Source organism: Phyllobates terribilis, unplaced genomic scaffold, assembly GCF_046119375.1.
Source record: "Phyllobates terribilis strain yellow unplaced genomic scaffold, ASM4611937v1 Scaffold_1__5_contigs__length_1240528914, whole genome shotgun sequence".
NCBI lineage: Eukaryota > Metazoa > Chordata > Amphibia > Anura > Dendrobatidae > Phyllobates > Phyllobates terribilis.
The window spans coordinates 374,088,803-374,105,341 of record NW_027362761.1 but is presented as its reverse complement, the minus strand read 5'-3'; the positions used below and the strand labels follow the sequence as shown (position 1 = coordinate 374,105,341).

The following is a 16,539-nucleotide window of genomic DNA, read 5'->3' as shown; positions in this document are numbered from 1 at the left end:
GCACATTTTCACCTTGGCCACGGCCCCGTCCTCTACACGCACCATCACCAGAACGTCCAGTTCCACGTCCCTTGCCACACGCCTTGCCCATTGTAAATGAAGTAAAATAGCTTACACTTGCACTATCAACGGAAAAAGGGTAACAAAAAGGAGATTAGAACCGTGGAAGAGGAAAACCACAGTTCTATTTGTCTGGCCTACACCAGAATCTTTTAAACAGATATATTTGTGTCTGAACACTGAGCGAGACACTCAATTTTTTTATTTTTTATGTAAAACAGGCAAAAAGGTGGATAATACAGAGATTTGAACTGTGGAACTGCAAAACCACAGTTCTAGTTATCTGGCCTACACCAGACTCTTTTAAACAGATATATTTGTGTCTGAACAGTCAGGGAGACACTATTACTGCTTTTTTTTACGGAAAAAATGCCAAAAGCAGGATAATACAGAGATTTGACCCGTGGAACTGCAAAACCACAGTTCTAGTTATCTGGCCTACACCAGACTCTTTTAAACAGATATATTTGTGTCTGAAAAGTCAGGGAGACACTATTATTGTTTTTTTTACGGAAAAAATGCCAAAAGCAGAATAATACAGAGATTTGAACCGTGGAACTGCAAAACCACAGTTCTAGTTATCTGGCCGAAACCAGACTCTTTTAAACAGATATATTGGTGTCTGAACAGTCACAGACACACTCAATTTTTTTTTTTTGTTTTGGGGGGGGGGATACCAAAGGGTTAATAAGACGCGTATTTGTACATTCTGACTGAGGAAAAAAAAATACAGGATTTAGATGAAAAAAAAAGGATTTTTCCTGGCCCCTGAAACCAGGGGATAAGTCTAGCAATTTGACCAACAGGAGCACACAGGACTGTAATGCAGCGTTTGCTGGTATAACCACTGCGTCTCTTATACAGCCTGCCTGCCTGCCTGATATCTGGGATGGATATTAGTCCTGAGAAGGACTGTTTGTTTGATTTGGCAGGCTTTAGAGACCCTACACTAACTATTTCGCAGTATAATTCTCTCCCTAGCTCTGCAGCACTGACCCTACACTGTCTGATCCGGAGCGACTGTGTCCAAGATGGCGACGCCCGGTTTTAAATACTCGAGGTGATGCTGTGCGGCCAGCCAATCACTGTAATGCCCACAAACAACATGGCTGCGGCATTACAGTGACTGGCTGGCAATCCCTGCATGTTCACTGGCTCTGTAAAGCGCGCCAAGCCTGCAGGGCGGAGACCCGAGCTCCCGCCCGAGTAACCCGGAAATGCTCGGTGCTCGCCGAACATCCCGAGTAGCGTGATGCTCGGGCAAGTACCGAGCAGTGTCGAGCATGCTCGCTCAACACAAACAATATGTCATGAAAAAACATTCTCAGAAGCAGTGAGATCCGTTGAAGCGTTCCAGAGTTATTATCTCATAAAGTGACACTGGTCAGAGTTGTAAAAATTGGCCTGGTCATTAACGTGCAAACCACCCTTTGGGGTAAAGGGGTAAAAAGATTTGCTCATCTCAAATAAAAAGTGCTAGCTGTGTATGTTTCAGCCATCTTTTATAGTAAACAAGGGTATTCTTGTAAATCTGCATGATCCGGTCACCAGCATTCTGAGGAGAAATGTAGAAAGAAACTGCGTGAAGTTAGATTAGTAAGGTGAAATAATAGACTGTGGATACTGGGAATAAACCTGGTTGACTGAGGTAGTGCATTCCAGAGAATTGGTGCAGCACAATATTGGGAGGTGTGCATTATGGAGTGTCAATATTAATTGTAAGGCAGCGCTAGTCATCATAATGGGGGATACTCGCTGCACCGGGTAAATTAAGCACACGTGCAATGTCCTTCCGGTATTTTCTCAATACAGCAGTTTATTGCACTTCATAAACCGCATATCACACAGTCCTTCTTAGTTTATCACCGACATGTTTACACACTTAACATCCGGGAGTCTCTCAAGTAGCAGACAGGTCCAATTGGCCCAAGTTACAGCCTTCAGCAAGGTAATACTGTAGCAATGTCTATATAAGTGTCCATATAACAAAGTGTATTACCTTTGCCGGGTTTAGTTGCTGCAGTCCATTTAATCCGCCACCACTGTGGCTTTAAGGCTTTCCCAGGTGGGGGTCTCTAGCCGTTGTCCCGTCTAAGGCTACTGGAATGTTTCATTCACACACATCCAGTCTGCGCCTTTCCAGACTCTTCACCAAGCCGCTGCCTTCCAAGGCCACTGGCATCTACACAAGATCCAACCTCGACCTTTCAGGCTGCCAGGCTTCACGGTATCATGGTGTCCCACACACACGGGGAACAGGCCTCACGCCCAACACACCGAACACCTGTCTCCCATCAAGCAGGGTTTATATATCCATCCCGTGCACACACACACACACACACACACACAGACAGGACCTTGCTGATGTCACAGTCATGTGATCAGACAGACATTCTGTGCACGCAGGACCTGTGCTATGTCACAGTCATGTGACCAGTCACCTGAGGGGGAAGGTACATGGTCAGGTAAAACACATCCTGGACCATTACCGTAATGTCAGCAAGACGCTGCATTACATAATATTCATTAAAGGTGGTCAATTACTTGACAACCACAATTTGACTGTAGCCTTTACCATTTTGTCAGAGAGGATGACTGCCCTGACAGAATACTGTCCAGTAGTGGATAACCCCTTTAAGAATATTACACTATTTTCTTGATTCCAGGTTATTTAAAATGAACCTGTCAGCAAAAAAAAGCAGTATCTACCTGCAGCCATAGTTGTAATTTGCACTAAATACTGTTTTAACCATGTGCAACAATCCAATTGGAATCGCAGATATGGTGAAAAAATGAAGTTATATCCCCCTGCAGCAGCTTGCTTCTAGTCATCATGGCGATGATGTGGCAATAAAAAGTCAGTTCTCCATGCACTGTGAACACTCTGTAATCACTCTATATTCTTCTTGCCTGAATTCCTGCTATGCAGAATATGTGGAGGACACAATGTCTGTTAAGGAGCACAGAGAGTGATTACAGTGTGCACACAGTTTAGTGAGTACTGACTTTTACTACACTAGACACCTCCCTGATGACTGGAAGTGAGCAGCTGCAGGGGGAATATAACTTTATTTTCTTTCTGCAGCCGCTCATCCAATTGGACTGTTTCACATGTTTCATACAGTATTTACCTTCAGATTAGCACAATGGCTACAGGTAACTAATACATTTTTTTGCTGACAGATTCCCTGTAATACAGTGGAAATTATGAAAATGGTACATTTTTTTCTGTGAAAATTCTTTGGCTTCTGCTAGTACGACTACAGCCAAGCCCGTAGGGCTGCATGGGAAATGTACAGTAACCATAATAAATGTATTATGAGGGAGAATAAGAAGATTCGAATATTTTATTCAGACATATAGTAAATGTGATGATTTTATCACACCCAGAACAAGAATGTAAAATGTCTTGATCAGTCAAGAACAACCATATTGTATTGATGAGAAAGCAAGCAAAGATGTCTCCAGCAGGACCAGGGTTGTATATATCTTGTTAAAACTTCACTTTTAATTTCAAATTGTAAAAGCCAAGGATGAGTTACAAAATGAGCAATATAGCGGCTCTTAGGTACAGCACATTCCATTCCATTTCTCCAAGATTCCTTCCATATGCATTCTAGGCTCCAAGAAGTATATATCTAATCCAGGAAAAACTGAATGAGTTATAGTCCAGGTTAGATATCCCTAGCAAATTGCTAAAGTTTCTGTAATTCCTGTTTTGGTCCTAGATTTTGATGAACTGATACTTAGGTTTGGGAAGCCGGCCTGTCATTTCCTTCCTGCCGTAGTTTTATTTGTAGCACTTGGTCAATCTAGATGTTGGGATTAGTCATTACTAGGTATAGAAAGGTATGCATTTCATGTGGTTGAAAACTGAAGATACAGAAGGTTTCTGTTCAAGCGACTCCGTTATCGGGAACTGCTACTCTCCAGCTAGTTCTATTGGTGACAACCTTCTCAAGAGGTTGATTGTAGGTTACCTGTATAGTTGGGGAAGCCAGTGTCTAGTTAGTGCAAAGCCTAACGGGATAATCTTTGTTTTGTGCCTCAATGTCTTTCATTTATTTTATTATGTCTTTTATTATTATTTTATTATATCTTTTACTATTGCTTTGCATTTATTTGAATATTAACAAACGAAAGAAGCTTTGCTTATAGAAGCACTTCATACAACGTTTTTATCTTCTTAATATAATGCAATCATCATATTATATAGCATTGTGTGCTTACAATTGCTCATTTTGCCTTTCTACCCAGTAAATTCTTCTCTTTTTTCTGCACAGGAAGTCTCTTTTCCCTACATAAATAATTCTCTTCTTCAACTTGTGACCCAGGTGCTCTCTCCTCCCCCAGCCAGGGACTTTTGCAGTGACTCATTACTCATACCGGAAAAATAGACTTCCTTTTTCAAAATAGAGCTTAGAAGGATTCAGCTAGTCAGTTTTTAATCACGAGATGTCATAGACCTAATAGGAAAAAGAAGAATTATCTGGGTAGAGGGGCAAAATGAGCAATTGTATGTATATAGTGCTATATAATATGGTTATTACAATATATTAAGAGTATAAAAACTTTGATGACAGGAGTGCTTCTTTAAACCACACCTCTGTATCACTGTCTCAGACTGCATTGATCTCATTTTGCCTGCTGCTACACAGCAAAATCTTCCATAATGTTTATGGAGTATTGCATGACACTACTGTAACACTTCTTGGCTACAATTGGTAACATTCCTTGGCGATAACCATCAGTTCCCCACTGAGGAAACTACTAGGGGGTAGGTTGTTCTTAGGTAGGCATGCATTGTAACATACCTAGCTTCCTCCTCTATATCTTAACCCCTTCACCCCAAAGCCTATTTCCACTTTCCTGACCACATCAAATATTTCAATTTTGACCAGTTTCACTTTATGAGGTAATGACTCTGAAATGGTTCAATGTATTCCAGTGATTCTGAGACTGTTTGTTCGTGACACATTGTACTTTATAGTAGTGATTAATTTAGGTAGATATTTTTGGGGTTAATTGGTCTCAATTTTTAAACGTTTAATTTTTTTGCCCTAAAACCAGAGAATTACAGTATATCAAATGAAATTGTTAATAAATAACATTTCCCACATGTCTACTTTACATCACAATCATTTTTGAAAAAATATTTTTTTTTGTTAAGAAGTTAGAAGGGTTAAAAGTTTATCAGCAATTTCTCATTTTTGCAACAAAATTTACAAAACCATTTTTTAGGGAATACATCCCATTTGAAGTGACTTTGAGGGGACTATGTGATAGAAAATACCCATGAGTGGCACCATTTTAAAAACTGCACCCCTCAAAGTGCTAAAAACCAAATTCAACAAGTTTATTAACCCTTCAGATGCCATACAGGAATGAAAGCAATGTGGAAGGAAAAAATGAAAATAATACATTTTCCCACAAAAATGTTGCTTTAGCCCCAAATTTTTACGATACCCCACATGTGGTGGTGGAAAACTACTGTTTGAGCACACGACAAGGATTGGAAGGGAAGGAGCGACATTTGACTTTTAGAATGGAAAATAGGCCGGAATAGATTAAATATCGGATGCCATGTCGCGTTTGTAGAGTCCCTGATGTACCTAAACAGTGGAAATCCCCCACAAATTACCCCATTTTGGAAACTACACCTCGCAAGGAATTTATGTAGAGGTGTGGTGAGCACCTTGGACCCAAAGGTGCTTCACAGAAATTGATAACGTTATGTTGTGAAAATAAAAAAATCTAACTTTTCTCACAAAAATGCCGCTTTAGCCCCAAATTTTTCATTTTCACAAGGTTCGCAAGAGAAAATGGACCCCAAATTTTTTTGTGCAATTTCTTCTGTGTATGTCAATACCCTATGTGTGGTGGGAAACTACTGTTTGGGCACACTGCCAACCTCCAAAAGAAAGGAACAACGTTTTTGAGCGCAGAATGGGGTGCCATGTTGCGTTTGGAGAGCCCCTGACGTGCCTAAACAGTGAAAAAAAAAACATAAGTGATACCATTCTGGAAACTACACCCCTCAAGGAATTTATCTAGAGGTGTGGTGAGCACCTTTAACCCACAAGTGCTTCACAGAATTTTATAACGTTGAGCTGTGAAAATAAAAAAATATTTTTTTTCCCAGAAAAATATTGCTTTAGTCCCAATTTTTCATTTTCACAAGGGTAAACAGGAGAAAATGAATGGTACAGTTTGATATGCAATTTTATGTACGCCAATACCCCATATTTGGTCAAAAACTACTTTTGAGGCACAGAACAAAGCTCAGAAGTGAAGGAGCCTTATATTATAGTGCAGATTTTCCTGTTATGGTTTGCGGGTGCCATGTTACATTGGCATAGCCCCTGAGGTGCCAGAACAGCAGAACCCTCACAAAAGTGACCCCTTTTTGCAAACTACATTCCTCAATGAATTCATGTAAGAGTGCAATGATCATACTGACAACACAGGTATATCACAGAACCTTATACCATAGGGTGGTGAAGAAAACATTGTTTTAGCTACAGATTTTACATGTTCACACTGGTAAATTGGTATAAATGTCACCAAAATTTGTTACACAATTTCTGCTGAATGTGGCAATACCCCATATGTGTATGTCCAGTACTGCTTAGCCACATGGTGAGACTCGGGAGGGACGGTGCACTATTTGACTCTTGGAGAATAGCTTATGGACTCCATATACATAGCCCCTAAGTGCCAGAAGAGCAGAATCGCCCCTCAAATGACACCATTTTGAAAATTATACCCCTCTGGGAATTCATTTACAGGTGTAGTGACGATTTTGACTCCATAGGTGTTTCCCAGGAACAAACAGCAGTGGACGCTGCTACCATGTTTGACGGAAGATATGGTGTTTTCAGGGTTAGTTTTCTGCCACACATAACTTTTTGCAATAAGCCCAAAAAGTTCTACTTTTGTCTCAACTGACCAGAGCACCCTCTTCCATATGCTAGCTGTGTCCCCTAAATGTCTTTTTGCAAACTGCAAATGGGACTTCTTATGACTTGCTTTCGAAAATGGCTTTCTTCTTGCCACTCTTCCATAAAGGCCAGAGTTGTAGAGTAAACAACTAATAGTTGTTCTATGGACAGATTCTCCTAACTGAGTTGTGGATCTCTTCAGCTCTTCGAGAGTGACCTTGGGCCTCTAGGCTGCTTTCTCTAATTAGTGCTCTCCTTGCTTGGGATGTCAGTTTAGTTGGACAGCCATGTCTTGGGAGGTTTGCAGTTGTGCCATACTTCTACCGTTTTTGGATGATGGATTGAACAGTGCTCTGTGAGATGTTCAGAGCTTGGGCTATTCTTTTATGACCTAACTGTGCTTTACTTTTTTGCACAACTTTATACCTGACTTGTCTGGTGTGTTCATTGGTTTTCATCATGCTGTTTGATCCCAAATGTTCTCTAACAAACTTCTGAGGCCTTCACAGAACAGCTGTACCTATAATGAGAATAAATTATACACAGGAGGGCTCAATTTACTAATTATGTGACTTCTGGAGGCATTTGGTCACTCAGGATTTTATTTAGGGGTATCAAACTACAGGGGGCTGAATACAAATGCATGTTGCAATTTTCAGATTCACATTTTTTAAATAATTTAGAAAATCATGAATAATTTCCTTTACACGTCACAAACTCTTGCTACTACTTGCTAATTTACATTTGTGGATGGAACGTGAACAAATGTGGAAAAGTACACAGGGTGTGAATACTTTTTCAAACCACTGTACTTTATGAAATACCCGTAATGCATTTACTGCATCCTTTGCTTTTAATATTTTGAGAAATGTTCTAACCTCTAAACACACGTAGTGTAATACTAGCTCCTTAAAATAGATTGCAGTTTACCACTATAGCGAAGATAAATGTAATGCCCTTTCTAAAAGTCTCTAAAATGTTTATACTTATTACATAAAATTGGATCCTGAACCATGTACGATCATTAACTTTTATTTATAATGAATAGGTTGCAGAGCACTCTTTTCATTTTTTTGTGATTTTTATCTCCGGCAAATGCACTTGATCCAGTTTTTATTTCAGAAACAATGAGTGCCTTAACAGCATAAAATCCCAAGGACATGTACATACGAGAACACGCAGGATTTACAAGGTTTCAAGGTTTGCAGTTAAAAGAGAGAACAGATGGTAAAAGCTTAGCTTCAAAAGATATGTCCGTTTAAAATTCCTGGTGCCAGTGTGAGATTTCCACATTATAAAGAGTTGTAGTTTTCCCTGAGATGGTGTATTTTGCGTGTGGCTCAGACGCTGAGCTGTCACACAATGCCAACATGCTTGCGGGCTTGTTAGTGTAGAGAGACTGGAGAACTGTGCCACCTGTTTCTATTCTCACATTACTGCCATAGCTACTATTGGCTTGCCTATTTGCTGGCCAGTGCAGTTCTCAAGTACATTTACTGTACCAATACCACCCCTCAAATGAGGTGACCATGTTCTCGCTGGAGAACGAGAAGCCCATTATTGAGAAGTGGAAGCCTGAATCAGTCTTAGATATTGATCCTGCAAAGGTAAGATGATTGGAGGAGCACTTACTTTTTGCAGTAATACTTGCTTCATGTCTATGGTGTTTTTTTCTTTACTATTTATTTTTTTTGTGTATTATTATGGATGTACTATGGCATTATCATGTATTTTATAGGTATTATTGTGGCATGTATTATCAAACTATTATCATATATTCAATAATATTGTACATTATCATATATCAGTCATCATGCTCATTGTATGTTCCATTCTTGCGATATATTACTTTATATAAATAATGCGCTGTAGTATCCTGATCCGAATTGTACATTTTATTTTCTAATCTAAGCTAAATCAACTGATAATAAGTATAAAAGTATATACTCTATGTAATATTAAGCATTTGATATAGAGAAGAAATGGTAGCAGAATGTCTGGTAATAAAGACTGGGATTATATTGTAGGATACATGTGTGTTTTTTATATGTTTCTGCATGAAGCACATATACATGCTATAGAATATACATAACACAGTGTACACATTTACTGTGTATGTGTCTAAGAGAAATATCATTGTCTATTTAAAAGATTTTAGTCAAATATAAATGCAAATAATGAAATTAACTATTCATATAATTATCATATTTTTCTTAATATTTTACAAATTTATTACTAGATAAGTGAAAAATAAACTCATGTAATAAGAACCCAATAGGAGAAGCATTATTAGGGCTTATTAACAAAATTACAAGCAGGATGTTGTTTGCAGTTTCTGACCCGACCGCAGTTCACCTGAGCCAAAGTAAGAGTCCAGGAGGCTGTTAGTTCAGTTCAGGAGACCTGCGATTTGAGTTTGGAAGTGCAGTCATAACACACAGTGTAAAATATTACCGCTATATGATGTGTTTGAATAAGCCCTTTGTCACTTTTGTTAAATACGCAATTTTAATTTCACTCTATTTGCGTGAATTCCTGCAGCATATGTAGAGGGCACGATGTCTGCCAATAATGATCACAGAGAGTGATTACAGCGCTCTCACAGTTTAGTGAGTACTGACTTTTTACTCCCCCGACACTCCCCTGATGACTGTAAGTGAGCAGCTGCAGAAGGGATATAACTTCATTTTCTCCCTGCAGCCGCTCATCCAATTACATTGTTGCACATGTTTCATCCAGTATTTTCCTGCAGATTAGCACAATGGCTACAGGTAAATACTACATTTTTTGCTGACAGGTTTCCAGTATGTTACATTCTAATACTTGGGATAAATTGCTTTGCATAGACAATGAGCAGTAATATTCTGCTCCGAATTGTAAATTTTATATTCTAATCTTAGCTAAATCAACTGATAACAACTATAAAAGTATACACTCTATGTAATATTAAGTATTTATATGTACAGAAGAAGTGTTAGCAGAGCATCTGGTACTACAGACTGGGATTGTGTTGTAGGAAGCACGTTTTCATATGTTTTTGCATGAGGCACATATACATGCTAGGCAATATAGAATATACATAACACAGTGTACACATTTATTGTGTATGTGTCTAAGAGAAATATTATTGTTTATTTAATGGATCTTGGTAAAATATAAGTGCAAATAATAAACTTAACTTAACCAAAATTAGAATCTATTATCATGGACATTTCAACTGTTCTTTTCATTGGAAAAGAATGTAATAACCAGAAAAACACTGTATGTGAGCACATCATGATTTTTTCATTTCATATCATGTACACAATTTCATCAGAAACAATTGAAGTCATATTAATAAGTAAATAGCCTTGTTTATTTCAGTTTTTGCCAAATACTTTTGTCAACCACATAACTATTTCCTCTGTTCACTTGTGTGAATGAGGTCAACAGTCCCATGCTGCTCATAACAGTATTAGAATATGTTTGCTTACATGAGTCATACAGACAAGATAAATGCTTTATTCTGCGAGTCTTCCCGACCACCAAATCCATATGTTAATTTCTATGTAAACAAAGGAATAGAAACCAGTTTTGTTCATGTTGAAATTGCTCTCTTCCTTGCCATGTACTATAGGTTTGTCAACTTTTCTCTTACATTTATGGTCAGCATGACAGGTCGCTGATGGACTCCCACATCGCTTAAAGAGAATGTGTTACGTCCAGGTTTATGCTGCCCCATCTCAGAGCAGAATAAAGTAGGGGTAGAGACTCTGATTCTAACTCTTGGTCAATCCCAAGGCTTCTTGCTTTAGTTTTGTTAAAACATTGTTTTCTCTGCTCAAGCTCTGCTAGTCCTCTCAGTGATGAGCTCCTACTATGTAGTCCTCGATATTCGTGAGCTCTTTCTGTCCCCACCTCCCTGCTGATTGTCGGCTGTCTATTGGTCAAGACACTGAAATTATCAAAATTGCTGCAAGGAGCTCAATAAGTGACACACAACTGGAATCAGTTTCTCTGACCCCAATTTATGCTGCCCTCAGATTAAGAAGCATAAAGCTGGTGCCAGATTTCCATTAAGTTACATTACTGGGGCATGTACCCACAACAAGTCCCAAGTGTCTTAGACAAGGATTCTTGGGTAAGTTATATTACTGGGGCATGTACCCACAGCAGGTCCAAAGTGTCTCAGACAAGGATTCTCTGGTGGACCAAGGTTAGGATATAACAATAGAGGCCTAGCAGTGACTGAGCTCAGGAGGTCCAACAGAAGTCAACCCAAGCTGACATCTTGCGTCTGAAATTTTCCACTTTATCAGTCCCTATAGATGACATGGCCTGTGCATGTAATGATATGAACATATTTAATATGCCATTAAACGTGTACATGCATTTCCTCTGGATAATTTTCATATGTGGATCTCAGTTTATCTTGTGTGGCACATAGGGTTAGCTTCAAGATATATTCACATTTATGTGGATTTTCCTGGCTGAAATATTCACCTCAAAAAGGGTTTGAAAAAATATTTGGGCATGTTATTTTGGCCTATAGTCATTTAATAGTCAAATTTTAAGATTTTTTTGAAGCAGGAATGCAATTATTGACATGTTGCTTTTTTTGAAATATGGAAAATAAAAGTGGAAAAATAAAAGTGGAAAACAACACCATGTATACTACAAGCCTGTTTTCCAATTGAAATGAATAAGAAGCTTGATTAAAGACAAACATTTAAAGACATTTTCACGTAGATTTTGGAGCAGAGTCTTTTCCAAAATCCACATTAAAAATCTTCAGTCAAAGATAGCTCAAATCTATTTCTTAAAGCGTTATTCTCAAGTTGTCTTTTGAGCAACTCAGAGTTAGGCTCTGTGCCCACGATGCGTATTTTAAGCATTTCCGCAGCGGCAAAAACGCTGCAGAAACGCTTAAAAAACGCATGGTAAAAGGCCTGCCATGTTCCCCAATGATAATCCGCTTGTGCTGTGCACATGCTGCGGAAATTTCCGATGCGGATTATCATTGCGGAAAAAAAAGCAGCACTACCAATTATTTTGCGGAAGTGCTGCGTTTTCGCCGCCATTGACTTGCATTAGATCGCATGGATTATGCATCACTGCATCTGTACTTGCGGAATCCATGCGTTTCAATGTGCGGATGGTACCCGGGTGTGGAGGACAGGAGACTCTCCTCTGGACCCGGGTACCATAGAAAACTGTAAAAAAAAGAATAAAATAAAAAATAAATATATACTTACCTTCTGGCGGCCCGCGGTGCGCTCCTCCTCGCATGCCCGCAGTTCGCGATGGACTGAAGAACCTGCGCTGATGTCATAGTCATGTGACGGGTCACGCGACGCTGACGTTGGCAGGTCCTTCAGTGTACCACTGCCGGCAAGGGAGAACGGAGGGAAGCAGGACACCGGGGGCCATCAGAGGGTAAGTATATATTTATTTTTTTATTTTTTACCATTCTTTCGGTCACACTATATAAATCCATGCCGGTTGCATGGATTTATATAGTGTGACCAAGTTGACAAGCACTTTCCAAGTGATGCTAAAATCGCTTGGAAAGCATTTGTCAACCCACATGCGGAAATGCAAGTGAAGAACCCTTCACTTCCGCATGTACCTGGCAGGAAAACACATGTACTACAGATGAATTAATCTATTTGTGTGACTCCATTCCAGCATCCAGGCTCGTGGTACCTGGCGGCTAGTTGAGAGGCCAATAAATCTCTTACCTTCCAGTGTCCCTGGCACAGCATTTGATTTATTAAAGCTGGTACAACATCATATGTATGACATGATGCATAGATGATGTCACGCCAGCCCTGGCTAATCAAAAGTCACTCCAGGGACACCAAACGGTATGAGAATCACTGAACTCCATTCTAACCACCTGGCACCACTGACCTGGATGCTGGACTGGAGTCACAAGAATCGATCCGCTCATCTCTAGCTATACCACATTCAACTATCATTCATTTATTTTGGAGTATACACAGTTATCCATATATTTTCACATAGAAGGCATTTGAACTAGCACAGAGCTCAGCACAGTGAGAGCCAAGAGCTGAGATTAGGAGATCTGCTCTTAAAGCTTCGGGCTGGTGATCTTGCACAATTTACAATAGCAGCTCCTCAGAAGCTCAGTGCAAAGGGAAAGGAGCTTAAGGGAAGTGAGCAGCTAACTGCTGTATAGAAATCAATGGGCTGAAGAGAGGTGGCTGGTATGGTAGGAGTTAAACCCTCTCCTGAAATGTACCTACTGCACTCACTTGGCCAGGGTCTGGGCAGGCACTAGTGGCTGAGTTCTATGTAAAAGAACTGTACACTATGTAAGATAAAAGTTCTCATTGCAAGAGACCTGCAACCTGCTAATTTACATGCTGCCTAACTAAGCAATTCAATAACTTGAGAATATCCCTTTAAAGCGCATTTGTCAGCAGGATTGTGCTCAGTAAACTACATACACTGTCAGGTGGGCAACATTACACTGATTAATATGATACTTTAGTTGATGAAATCTGTCCTGTGGTTCTTGTGTAATCTTTATTTTCAGTTTGGAGATAATGAGATGCTCGTGCTTTGGAGCGGCCTGTGGGGGGCGCTCTTTCTGGTGCTCTGCTCACATATCCATCTGTATGCTCTTATGACAGCTCACTGATCATTCACTGACCTGCCTCCTATTTTACATAATGCATCCAGTAGTGCTGGGCTAGGTAAAATAGGAGGCAGGTCAGTGAAGGCACAGTGAGCTGTCATAAGAGCATACAGATGAATATGTAAGCAGAGCACCAGATAGAGCCCACCCCACAGGCCGCCTCGGATCGCGAGCATATTACTATCTCCAAACTGGAAGTAAAGATTACACAAAAACCACAGGACAGATTTTATCAACCAAGGTTTCATATTAATTAGTGTGATGTTGCCCACTTGGCAGCAGGGCCGGCGTCAGCACCCGGCGCACCCAGGCAAGTGCCAGGGCCCTGAGCAGGCGGGGGGGCTCACTCACCATCGGGCACCCCGGCGCGCTATGGGACCCGTGAACAGTGTGCTGCCGCTGTCAGCGCCCGCTCACCCCCCGCTTGCTCAGGACCCCGGCAGCCGTCACAATATTTACCTCTCCCCGAGCCTCCGCAGCAGCTCTGGTCTCTTCCGCGGCTGCTGAACTGTGACGTCTCAGGTCAGAGGGCACGGTGACGTCTTTACATCGCGCTTTCTCCCATCTTTACACTGTGCTCTCTCACAGGCAGCACAGAGCGGGAAGATGTAGGGGTCCGGAGCAGCGGCAGCAGGTGAGAAGTGAGGTGAGTATTTGATTTCTTTTTTATATGTATGGAGGCATGGGGCATTATATGGTGGGGGGGGAACAAGTGACATCCTGCATGGGGCATTATATGGGGGGGAACAAGAGACATCCTGAATGGAGCATTATATTGGGGGGGAAGAGTGACATCCTGCATGGGGCATTATATGGGAGGGAGAGGTGACATCTTGCATGGGGCATTATATGGGGGGGAGAGGTGACATCCTGCATGGGGCATTATATGGGGGGAGAGGTGACATCCTGCATGGGACATTATATGGGGGGGTGACATCCTGCATGGGGCATTATATGGGGGGAAGAGGTGACATCCTGCATGGGGCATTATAAGGGGGTGACATCCTGCATGGGGCATTATGTGAGGGCCAGCATTCTGTATGGAGCATTATAAGGGGGACAGTATCCTCTATGAAGCATTATATGGGGGCCAGTATCCTGTATGGAGCATTATATGGGGACCAGTATCCTGTATGGAGCGTTATATGGGGACCAGTATCCTGTATGGAGAGTTATAAGGGGACCAGTATCCTGTATGGAGCTTTATATGGGGACCAGTATCCTCTATGGAGCGTTATATGGGGACCAGTATTCTGCATGGAGCAATCTTTGGTGCCCATAATACTATATGGAGGCCTATACTGTCCGGTCTGCACTGTGCGTTGAGAGAATTCGCCGGTTTCTGAGCTTTTGTAGAATTTACAATAGATATCGCTCATGTAATGTAAGAAGTGATATTTTTGTCCTTGTACTATATATATATTTCTATGCGGTATCTGTGCATCATGAATCATGGTATGTGTTAAAGGGGCCCACTGAGACTCTTTCGCCCAGGGCCCACAAAAACTTGGAGCCGACCCTGCTTGACACTGTATATAGTTTACTGAGCACAATCTTGCGGACAGGTGAGCTTTAAATAGAGCTCCTGTACACGTTGATTTGAGTTGCATTGCTCTGTATTGACCATTTGCAGCAGCCTGCCAGTAATAGTTGTGGACAAACTTTGAGTTACAGCGTTCAGTCACTTTCAGATCCTTTAATGTCTTTCTTCTATAGCTAGTATGAGGATACAATATTTGATGTATGTTGTGTATGTTTTGCTTGAAAATGAATGGGTTACTTTGCAATTTTGATGTTTTGTGTATATAAAACTGCTGTTCCTTAGCTAGTTGCTGAGTAAGCTGGATTCTGTGCGGCTCCCTTCACACTATGTGGCTTCAGTATTCATAGACATTTGATTACAGCACAGTAGGTGCTGACAAAAGTGGTGCACAGAGCTTCTTTCTGGGAGATTGAAACATATAAACTGTTTTAACAAAAAATGAGAAAAGAAAAACTTGATTACTTCCTTTTCCCCACCCTTATAATAGACTGTAGTTTTCACTTACTCTGCAAAGTTTAGGAATGCATAATAGCAAAGTACAAAGGTATTTAATGTGATACTTCTTATAATGAGGTCTTATTCTACAATAAATAAGCCTGTGCGGACTGGAGCAGTAGACAGCCACTGTCCTAAGGCTGTTTTCAGAGTAAAACGGCCCTAATCTCCAGCTAGCCAGGAATAAGGTACAGAGGATAAGAATTGCTCTGTAAATACACACAGCCTTCAACAAGAAAAAGGAAAGGAAACGGGGTCTTCCCTTAATTGTTAAAATACTATGAGCTCCAAGGGAAAACAATAGCAAATGGAGCCATAAAGGGGCTCTAAAATTTGTATGAACACTGGCTAGCTAATAGAGTCTCTTATTTTCTGTTATCCTGACGGCTATTCTTGGCAATCATTACGTGAAGGAAAGAGCTATACTTATATACACGCTTCCTTCCTGTCTATACAGTCTGCTCTGTATGAATTTTGATTCAAATTATGATAAATAACGAGAGATATTATCTATAATTAATGCAAATTATCACATCAAGTGTACACCACTAAAGAATAACAAAGGTATATGAAATAAGGTTCAGGGAATAGACGTCACGCACAAATAATGGGACGCTGGCCATGTCCCTACTACAGTCTGTATCATATGCATCTGGAGTCGATTTTATTTAATTAATTCATTTATAGAAATACACTACCGTTCAAAAGTTTGGTGTCACCCAGACAATTTTGTGTTTTCCATGAAAACTCAAACTTTTATTTATCAAATGAGTTGCAAAATGATTAGAAAATATAGTCCAGACATTGACAAGGTTAGAAATAATGATTTTTATTAGAAAGAATAATTTTCTCCTTCA

The 16,539-nt window shown here is 40.3% G+C and overlaps 1 protein-coding gene across 3 annotated transcripts in view; it reads left to right on the top strand.

Annotated features, from left to right (window-relative positions):
* NOS1 (nitric oxide synthase 1) overlaps nt 1-16,539 on the top strand; it is a 640,233-nt gene that overhangs the window by 227,120 nt on the left and 396,574 nt on the right. The window contains exon 1 of one of the 3 annotated variants that reach the window (XM_073676374.1): nt 8,330-8,608. The exons of the other annotated variants lie outside the window; for them this stretch is intronic. The gene's annotated coding sequence lies outside the window, so the exon portion shown is untranslated. Of the gene's footprint in view, nt 1-8,329; nt 8,609-16,539 lie in introns of those variants that run through there. 3 annotated transcript variants of the gene reach the window in all.